Source organism: Toxorhynchites rutilus, chromosome 3, assembly GCF_029784135.1.
Source record: "Toxorhynchites rutilus septentrionalis strain SRP chromosome 3, ASM2978413v1, whole genome shotgun sequence".
NCBI classification, from domain to species: domain Eukaryota; kingdom Metazoa; phylum Arthropoda; class Insecta; order Diptera; family Culicidae; genus Toxorhynchites; species Toxorhynchites rutilus.
This window is the reverse complement of record NC_073746.1, coordinates 243,614,114-243,620,306: the sequence shown is the minus strand read 5'-3', so window position 1 is coordinate 243,620,306 and position 6,193 is coordinate 243,614,114.

Below are 6,193 nucleotides of genomic sequence, written 5' to 3'. Positions count from 1 at the left end.
TGAGTCCCACGAAAAACTACCCTATGCAAAATATCAGCTCAATCGGACTTCATTTACTAGTGTCGCACAGCGGTCAAAGTTTGAGTTTTTTGTAAACCGAAAAATCACCCAAAGGGGGAGTAAAGGAAATCGGGGTTTTCGAAAAAAAAAACAATTTGATGCCAAATGTCTTCAAATTGCATGAACCGTCGAGATCTACTGTTATCTCGAAAATATCGGACTTAGTCGTTTTTCCGGAATACGAGGCAAAACTTATGGTGCCAATGAAAATCGTCTTATCGATTTTTCATACGGAACTCCCTGCGAAATGTTGAAACGTGGAGATTTACTGTTATCACGAGAACAAAATTTTCGCCAAAAATCGAGTTTTCAGACAAAAACGATCAAATGCCGAAAAGTCAATTTTTGACGAAATTTTTTTTTCGAGATAACAGTAAATCTCGAAATTTCATGCAATTCTAAGACATTTGGCAACAAAAAATATTTTTTGAATACCCCGATTTCCTTTACTTTCCCCTTGGGTGATTTTTCGATTGTCAGAAAACTTAAATTTTGAGAAATGCGACAATAGTAAATGAAGTCCTATGAGCCAATATTTCGGGTATCTCATCGTGCAAATTAACATTTCGCAGGGAGTCCCGTACGAAAAATCGATATGACGATTTTCATTGGCACCCTAAACCATACGTTTTACCTCGCAATCCGGAAAACAGACTAAGTCTCAGAGTGTCCATTTTTTGAAAAAAAAAATTTCGAAATCACAGTAGATCTCGACGTTTCATGCAATTTGAAGACATTTGGCATCAAAAATTTGTTTTCGAAAACCCCAATTTCCTTTACTCTCCCCTTGGGTGATGTTTCGGTTTTCAAAAAACTCAAACTTTGACCGCTGTGCGTAAATGAAGTCCGATTGGGCTGATATTTTACTTAGGGTAGTTTTTCGTGGGAATCTACATTTTTAATCTAGTTCGCTTAGAAAATTCGAGGGTCACTTTTTTCCCATACATCCATTGGCACTCTAATCCAAATGTATCAGTTTCAGTGTAATACCATTCTATATGTATTAGATATGTGATTATATTAAAAATCGCAATTCGAAGAAAAACGTCTAGTTTTAAAATATCCAGACAAATCCAAACTTTTTATTCATCAGCATCCACACTCTACTAAAAAAATACTTGGCTCCCCTAGTTTTCACAGTTTGATTTTTAATAACATTCAGCCAGCATACACAATGATTTGGGTTGCCTTTTTTTTCGCTGTATGAAGAATAGAATATATTTTTCAATTTCGATATGACAAGAATCACTTCGGCAATTTCGATGTCTATGACACGACTACGAAATTATTTCATTCAATTCGCTTGTTTATCTTTTCGGAAATTGATCTAGAATGGAACTTCATATGTTTCGTATTGTCGGTCAATGGACCAGATAATATGTGCGAAAAATCATTATCATCAAAATCTAAATATCTCCAAAAATGCATCTGAACCGCATTGGAGCAGAGCACGATATGGCAGATTGGTGTTTTATGACTCATGGGTACGGAGTTACTAGTTAATACATAAAAAATGTATCGCATCTTAGTCGAAATCCCTCCGAATAGGTTATTTGACTGAAATTGTTGATCATTTTATAAAGAAGTGAAAGTTTTTTTCTATCTGGTTCTATAGTTATGAATCATTAGTGTTTTCGTTTTTTAATATTTCGTGACTGCACAAAACAATAAAGTTTAAATGGCCGGTCTTATAAAACGAAGATAGTTGTCATATCCAACACTATAAATTTCATTTCAACCATGCTCTTCCATATCTCTGGAAACTCAAAAAAATAGTGGTTCTAACGTTATGACACTTAGAGTATAATGTTTGAGTTTAAACTTAATATAAACTATTTCACAATTGATGAAGTCGAATATCTAAACAGCACGAGCAAACATGTTGACGATGGACATTTTGATGTTTTGCTATTTTAGTTGTTTGCAATTGATTGGTTCCTGACTTAAGGTTCCTGGTTTTTATGATCGAGAACCAGGTTCGGTCTTCAAATTCACGCTCTTTCTAGATATCATGTTCGGCTCATACTGCGGAGGTGTGCTACAGTTAGAGATGTCTGTAATTTTTGTTTAATCGATTATGGATTGATAGTTGGGGCATTTTACAATAGTCCATTCATTCGTATAATTGTCTTTCGATTTTCGAATGATCAAATGGATATTTGTTGGGCGAGCATTTACAAAAGGGTTATGATGCCATATTTTTTAAAAGGTACATTAAATTAATTTTCACCATAAACTTCGAAGTGTATAATATTTTTTAAATAAATTGTATCGTATTTGTTGTTAAACTTACTAATTTATTATTTTTGCGGACGATCTGAGCACGTTTTAAAGATGATGCAGATTGTGTTTATTGTAAAGACATACGATTTTTTTCCGTTCAAAATTATCTGTTCATCGAATGTTTTTGGGATAACAGATTTGTTTGGCGTTGTCTGCCGCTGGTGTCGCGGATCGGTTGTTTAGACTAGAAGATTTTTGTAGCTACAATTACAATCGGAGTTCGATAAAGAATATGCTCGATGGTTTACGGAATATATCACAGGTCCGACTGATTTCTGATTTCTCTCGGTGACCTTCTCAGGTTTCCTAAGGATAACTATTTTCCGTCACGAGTTCTATAAAGCGTACGAGCGATGAATAACGGAAGAAATTGCCGGATCGATTGATTATAGAGGAGTTCTCTTGGCTACCTTCTGAGGTTTCCCAAAGAAAATTTTACTCCGTCACGATTGGAGTTCTATAAACCGTTTACGTGATAAATGAAGGAATATATCACCGGGCCGATCAATTTTAGAGGAGTTCTCTTGGTTACCTTCTCAGGTTTCTTAAAAATAACCCTCTATCGCTAAGAATGGGATTGAATGAAGACAACGCGCGTGGAATAACGGAATATTTCGCCGGACCAATAGTTTTCAGAGGCTTCTTATGACTATCTCAGGCCAGGAAAAGTATCTATGTACTACGCACGATGAATAACGAAATACATGACCGATTCGATAAGAATGTATATTTTCTTCAAATCTCTTTTCGCCGAATAGTTGAGAGTTCACGTTTTTAGAATCACATCACTTACCACAGTGAATCCTGATTTTTCTTAACCATTCCCACTAACAACTATCCCTTCCATGATAAACGCTAGGGAACCACGCTATAGAGGCGACCCTTCTGGCCTCCGGGCGGCAAATATCATACTAACATTCCTTCCCTTCACCTGGTGACTGTAAGGACGTGGCCGGCGTCGTTATTGACCATTTGAAGCTCGAATCACCGAAAATTGCACAACGAGAATGATTTGCTAGTCCCAAGCGTCATTCTGTGTGTTCTTTGTGCAGTTTGGTTGGTTCAGGTCAATCACGGAGAGCAACTACGAATTGTACAGTCTACTCAAGCTCAAGCTCAAGCTCAATTTAAACTATTTCACAATTGAAAAATGACAATAATTTGCATGCCAAACAACTTATTTGTCTTTCACGAATTGATTGGATTGTCTATAAGGTATCAAATACTACGATCAAACAGAGACTAACCAGCCCAGGTAGTTAAAAGACTCTATAATAAAGCACAAAAAACCACGATGAGCAGTTTGAACTGATGCTCAGCTCAATATCACAGTTTCTACGGTTTGATGAACATTGAAGAGTCCCCCCAACTGCGACTCGTTTGCTTCATTGATACTAGGAATCACGGCTTGTGACAATCAGACTTGTGTTTATCAGTATATTGCAATCTATGTATTTGAACCATTTAGATCATGTGAAACTTCAGCCTGATTTTCTCAGACGAGCAAAAAAATTACCATAGACCACTATTCTGTTCTGCTATTCTTCAGGTACTGGCAACACTGTAAAAACTTATACACAGTATGCAGAAATGTGTAAAAAGTGATCAACGTGTAACGTGTATGTAGTTGTTTGAAGAAGTAGTGAACAAATCTTGAACGAAAATCGTTTTTGATCGTTTTTAATAATTTATTTATATTTTTATTGGAACCTCTTTATTATTATATGAAATAACTGTCAGGTACCATGTTCCATCACGTGTTACTTTATATTACAGAAAATAGTTATTTTATGAGGGAAAGTTAATTTTCATTTATTTATTTTTTTTCGCAGTACTGCGTCTTCGATTTCAATATATACAGAATATTCCTATATTATCTACGAAATTCAAAATGAGACATAAAATATACCCTTCTGGAATTTGTTCAATTTTTTTTGCCTTAAATACAATTAGTGATAATAGATGAACAATCAAACAATTGAACGAATGCTTACGGTTTTTTTTCATTTTACTTGCCGCTCGCATTCCCCCATAACACAACAAGTAGTATTTCTGCATACAAATCAGAAGTTAATTTGCATGGTATGGGGCTTTCTTCTTTCTCTAATATTTTTTGACGAGGGACTACGTCTAACCGGAATATATGTAAATGGTAAAATGAAATCCTAAACACAGAACATGCAGGAAAAAATGAAAGATTTCGAATGCTTATAACTCGAACATTTCTTAATAGATCGGAAAGATGTTTGCATCAATTGATAGTAAATATTTCTACGCATATTTAAATGACTATCAACATTTAGCTCTTTAATCCTTTAGCGGGCCGTGAGAACTAGACATGTAATCAACGCAAACTCCAATACAACGACATGTTCAGATGCTAAAATACTCAAAATATTTTTTTTTTTCAATACACAAGACAATCAAAAACATTGAGAAAATTGGTGGCAATATAGTGTCCACAGCCCTAGCGGAAAACACTTGATGGTAAAAATGTTGTTTTTGTATTTGAAATGTTGATGTTAGTTTCAACAAAAAAACAACTAATAAAATTCATGATCAGACTCAACAGGTCCTAAACAGTTAATATGTATTGAAAACTTCAACAAAATGACTGTTTCTCAATAACTTTACGGGAAATTTGCTCTTGGTGCTCTAAATCGGGAGTTGTTGACACAAAATGGCTCCAAAATAAATAGTTTTTAATTTTTTCGCGCTCAAAAAAATCAAGCATGTTGCTAGACATTAGAACAAGTTACCACGTAAGGTTAGAAGTGATAATTTATTGCTAAAGAAGAGAAAAAAATTATTGCTAAAGAAGAGAAAAAGATAAATTTATAGAAAAATAAAAAATTATTTAATGAGTACCGGCAATATAGATGCCGGTACTCGTTAAATGGTTAAACTAGAGTCACATCGAAATTTTGAGACTAGTAAATTGTACCTATCTTCTAAGATTTTGCCATTTGGTAAGTCTCGGCTGTCGGCATATGGAGGAAAATTCATAACACACATCAATTTGCTCCTCTCTAGCCCTAAGAACGGCCCTTGTGGAAATAAAACTACTCCATTACTCCTCCTTCACCTGTCTTAAGAAAGACAAGGCAATGCGAGAAAAAGGGTGTGCCAGGTCCGGAATATATGGTGGATACATTAAAACTTCTCAACCAAGGTCCCGGAGTTTCTAGCGAGTCACTACAGACGTGCGTGGTCTTGCGTTGTCCTGATGGAACACAACACCTCTTCTGAAGGCCAATTCTGGCAGTTTCTGGGTCAATCGTTTGCTTCAAATGGTCCATTTGTTGACAGTAGGAATCTGAATTTAGTGTTTGGATGTACGGAAGCAACTCAAAATAAATTAATCCTTTCAAGTCCCACAAAGTACACAGTAGAACCTGTTTAAGCTGTTCCTTCAGGCTTTGACCACGATCATTTTGGCCGAGGCTTCGCAGATGTAAAGCCGATCCATCATGTTTTTTGGTGTTAATTGGTGTAGCACACAAACATCGAGATTTTGCGCAAACTGGTTTAAGCTGTTAAGCTGTGTTTACACAATAAAAATATCGTACAGTAGAACCCCGAGTATCCGCGGAATAGTCGGGCTAGCTCACAGCCTATAACAAAAATCGCGGATAATGCAATAAAGGACTAAAAATGAGTTCCAAACACCAAAAAAAGATATTTCAGCATGAAAACTATGTTCAACAATACATAAATCATTAAACTATCTCTCTACTATGACGTGTTCACCGACCTGCACTATGGTCACGCGTATTCTAGAGCTTGCCACTCGGAATACATTCAAGGCGTGCTATTTGGCAAAGAAATCTCAACTAAGTACTAATGAAAA